Here is a 5477-nt window from a genome sequence, read left to right as displayed (position 1 = left end):
CTATTACATCAGGAACAGGGCATGTAAATAAGTGACTCAAGCAAATCATGTCATGATTTAATGCCAAAGACGGGTGATCTCATTCACGTAGTTCATGCTCCTTTAAGTCGTCTCTTCCATTGTTTTGTACACGTAGCATACATCATATTCTGTTTTATGTTGCGAGGAATCCAAGTAGAGCGTCATGGAAAAAAAAAACACCAAAGAGTTAGATCCTGTTACAGTTCACCAACGAGGCATATTACCCTTCAAACTCACAAGAATTATCCTTCTAGCAGCACAAAGGAAGAGAATCTGCAATTCTGATTTGACTTTGAACAGTCCCGTAAAACCTAATCCATCTATAAAAACCTTTGCTCCCTTTCTTATAGGAAACTCTCGGAATCAATTCGTGAATAATGGTTTCCTTGAGGGCTGTCATACCCGGTCACAGTCCAATAGACCCATCGGTATGATATCTGCTAACATTCTCCCAAATGAGATACACGTTACAGGTGTAGGCCCACATGGTCCACTGTGATGGTCATTGCCTGTTGCTCCTTGTGAAGACAAACATTTTGTCCGGGAATCACAGAACAAATTGTGATGCGCCCTTGGGATTATAATCTTTTTGGGAATGACTTGGCGAGAATGTTTCATCTTCACGTACATCCACAATAATTCTGATAGTAATTGCTTTGAAAAGTGACATGACAGTCGTATTGACAGAACTAACCAGTGTTTGTTTAGGCTTATATCTATCGTGTGTCATGTGCAGGACATTACTACAAGTGTACTTGCTAAATGTCACTTCATTTATTTTTTATATGTTCATTTTTATTGTCATTTTTGACGTTAAAGGAGACCTCCGGATGATTTTCCAATTTTTGCATTTGAATAGCCTAACTATAAATTAGTTATACTGAGGACAGAGTTTCAGAATTTGTGATAATTGGGATGAAGAATACGAATATTTTCAAAACTTCGAACAAATTGCAATGAACAAGGATGATGACATGGCAGAGTCACCATAAGAATGCATGAGTTGGGGCTCAAGGAAGCAGAACAAGAGAAGAAGGCACGCATAGATTATATACACAGGTGAACTTGCAAGCAAGCGGTATTGTAATGGAATTACACTGCTACATTTCTGAAATATGTGAACCTCCTATGTCATCATCCTTGTTCAGTGTAATTTGTTTAAGGTTTTTCAAAGTAATTTTTCTCTGCTCAATAACCACAATAAATTCCACAAATCTATGGATGGAGTTGTTGATTTATGTACTACATGATGTGAAATTATGAAAATCGTCTGGAATATCCCTTTAAGCTAGTTCAGAAGTGTGCTATGACTGAGAATAGTATTATTCCTTATGTAACAGTGTGACTTACGGGGGATATTTAAAAACACACATGCACAATGCACCCAAACCACAAAGGAGGCCATCACCCTTAAAATACCGTATGACCCCTCCCCCCCCCAAAAAAAAGTAATAATAAATGAATAGATAAATAAATAAATAAAATAAAAAAATAAAAAAATAAAAAATACAACGATACACATTACAAGTGCAGGCTCACATGCCCGCAACGATAACTTTAAATATAGTAAATCAATCCAAATACAATTTCAGGGTACGAAACTATAACCTATTAAGCACTGTACTGGGGAGTCATTACGTAAGCTAACTTATCTCCTATAAAATCAATCAAACCAGCAAAAATCTGTTCCCTGACACCCGCATTTTACATTAATCCCCATCCAATTTGCTTCAGTGGTCAAAGAGAAATTAGGATCTTTGTAGAGCATGTCAGGAATCCCTTTTCTCCAAGTTCTGTCCATTGTGTTCACATATTGATATGCAGTTCGAAGAGCATCCAAGTGCTAAACTTGGAAGAAACAAACTCATGACATGTTTCATAATGATCCACATTTCTCTGTGACCACCTATGTAAATTGAATGGATTTTTCTGCAAAATATAGGTTAAGATATTATATTTTCAGATCCTGAAGTAAAATTCATATTGAAAGTTATTAATGCGGAAATCCAATGACATTTTTTGACATTTTGTATAACCTTTTATTACACTACTAAATCATGCAAAACTATTCTGTGCTACAATGTATACTATACTATACTATACTATGCTATACCATACTATACTATACTACACTATGCTAAACTATACTAAACTATACTATGCTTTACTATATTATACTATACTATACTACACTACGCAAGACTATACTATACTACACTAGTATAGACTATACTATTATATGCTTATACTTCATTTTTACATTTCTTATACTAAACGATTGGTTGAAAGAGCTTCATGTGATTATAACTATTTGCGAATGTTGGCATGTTCGACACTCCGTGATATATCATCTGGGAAATGACCTTGCTCAGTACTTTTTATGGCGACATTTTCCAGATACAAACGTGTAGTACACTATTTGTGCGAAAAGATGTCACAAAACACTTGTGACATCACACAAAACAGTTGTGACATCGCGCGCTGCTTCGTACGGTCACCTGTAAAATGTCATAAAGCAATTGTGACATCACAACGCAATTGTGACATCGCGCGCCGCTTCGTATGGTCACTTTGTGAAATGTCACAAAACAATTGTGACATCGCGCCTTGCTTCGTCTTATACGTGCACGGTGGGATTCCTCCACAGCATCGCATCCATCACACGACTTCTCGCTTCATTCTCCCTTTCTTTTGTATACATTTTTGATCCCAAATATAAAACAAATACCGCTTACTCTCTCTGCTCTGCCATGGACGTCACTCCCCGTTGACGATCGCTCTGATGCAGTAAGCCTCATTCAGCTCCCTCTGTCATCGCACGAGTGCAGCAATAAGTATATTCCATGGATGCTCTTTCGCCAGTTATTCCAGCCATTGTGGACAGGAAAGTGAGACGTAAAAAAAACCCAAAACCAAAACCAAAACCAAATACGCTCTGCCTAATTTCGAGTTTCTGGTTAAAATGAGGGGTCTCACCATTGGTGCCTCCATTGATACTAATTCGGAATCACCTCTGTTCGCCGTTTTAACCACAAACTCTTAAAGTATATTGTATACTGAACTATATAGTGCTGTTTCATGGACTAATACTATAATGTACCAGTGTCATCCAGATCATCGTCATCATTAACATTGTCATTATCTTTATGTTCATCAGTATCAGCACCCGCAACGACATCACTATCACTGCCATTATTCTCTCAATAGGAGCAAACGCCATCATAGGGCGCCTTATCAGGTGTTGCATGATGGGAAATTGGCGACACAAATCTTCTACACAAGTTTACAAGTTCTTGCTCACTTGTTCACTTGTTGTTGTTGTTTTTTTTTCCTGTGGTAATAAGAGTAGCTCTTTAACATCATATTCCCAGTTCTGTTGACTCGTAGATATCCATCGTCCGACGTGGAAATGAGGAAAACAGGATGAAATTAATTCTTGAAGAAATGAATGAATATGGAGTATTCGAGTTTCTATTCATCCGTCGAGATGGTCATCTTAGTTACCTGCACTACATGTTAGTGGAAACGACACACTGTAAGAGAACTGAATTCATGAATGTCTATGAGTTCAGAGACATAATATTGGAGGGCATAATCTGTACCTTCAATCGCATTATCTTTGTTTTATTTAATGTTTTCAAATAAAGACTTTTAGCACACCGTGTTAACAAAATATTCAAGAATCCGAGGAGTTCGTTACACCGATGACGGTACCGAAAGCGCCGACTTCCATCACCATCTCACATCTAATATGCTGCGATGCCTAGGTAACTGAAGAAGGTGCTACGTTCAGACTAATTAGTCTTCTTGTCTCATTGATAGGTTTAAATAACGAGGAACGCGGTGACCTGACGGATATTTATGGGACCCTACGGGACCATAGTCGTGATATACAATCCTGACATGGAAATGGACTATCAATCATGTATGGCGCTTTAAAATCCATCGGTTACCTCCATTGCCATCGTCAGTACTAGCTCAATCTCTCCCTCTCTTTCTCTCTCTCTCCATCCATCTAATCATCTATCCATCTATCTCTCACCTACCTATCAAATTTATCAATTTTTGTCAATCTATATTCACTCATCAATCTACAAAATGCTTTCCCCCTCGCATTATTGAAAAAAAAATGCTACTTGTATAATCCTTGCATTTGATACCATTGCTTCCATTGGCCATTGCTTCCTATGATAATACAAAAGTTTGGTAAACCATGTTCATCGAGGGATGGTACCCTTCATACCATCGTAATAAAAACTGTGAGAAGTGTCCAAATTACACAATACTCCATCATACAATGAAATATTTTGTTACAACATAAAATCACTTTATTCATTTTCTCGATTGTGACCAATGCAAATTTTCATATTCAATGCTTCACTTCAAATAAGAAAATTTTCTTTTCCATGCAATTCATAGGCACAATGCCAGTAATTTGCAGGATGAAAAATAAAGACATTAAATTAGAAGTTGCATCAAAATATAAATTGGTATGTATAAAAGGATCAGAGTGCTTAATCTGCCTACATCATATTACTTTCAAACCATAAAATAATATCAAGTATAGAACAGTATTTTGTTCATTGGAACATATCAAGTGCTTTGCATTCATATATACATTACTCTACCATATAGTCAACCTACAATAGACTACAACTAGCATCTATATATCAAATATTTTGCGCCATTAAATGACTGCAAAAGATACAGCAAAACAAAACAAATTAGAATGGCAAGATAATGGATTGCATTGCCTTCCCTACTACATGAAGTCATGCTGTCAACACGGCTATTTGAACAGAACCAAAATTAGAGCCTTACTAAATGCTCTTTTCAGTTGATTTCCCTCAGTTCAATCATCACCTATGCATGTAATGTGTTACCAAAGTTGACCCCTTACACCAAAACTGACCTATGATATATGGAGCATCAAGGCAGAATATAGAATATGGTGAGATGTATTTGTGTCAAATGCGTTCAGTATCTAACTCCATGATGGGACTAATGATCATCTCTTATTCTCTCTTCTTATGAAGGATGTGGGTTTGTTGTTGTTTTACCGACTCTAATTTGACCAGAAACCATCTTTTTCCCGGGTCCACAACCACAAACTTCAACATAACTTATAGTATAGCTATTAAATTTGTAATAATAGTAGTGACCAGCAAAGGGTGCTAAGTAAGCTTATGTTTGTGCGGAACAGTATAGTTAGCAGCCCATGTGAATGAAGGCATCAGTGAGCTCTTGATTAAGCCAGACTCCTCATAGGGCTGAATACCTGCCAGTGACTAAACACCTTGAATTGCTCATGCACTATAGCCAGAGATGTTCTGTACTAAAGCTCAGTATGCATGAAATGGGGGACTCTGCATGCTGCACACTACACTTCCAGATTTCATGATCGTTATCTTCGATGATAATCATAATGTGAACATGACTAATAATTGGTAGCATTT

Source organism: Diadema antillarum, unplaced genomic scaffold (assembly GCF_040938485.1).
Source record: "Diadema antillarum isolate AM-2024a unplaced genomic scaffold, OU_Dant_1.0 scf00000167, whole genome shotgun sequence".
Taxonomy (NCBI): Eukaryota; Metazoa; Echinodermata; class Echinoidea; order Diadematoida; family Diadematidae; genus Diadema; species Diadema antillarum.
Note: the sequence above shows the minus strand (reverse complement) of the source record.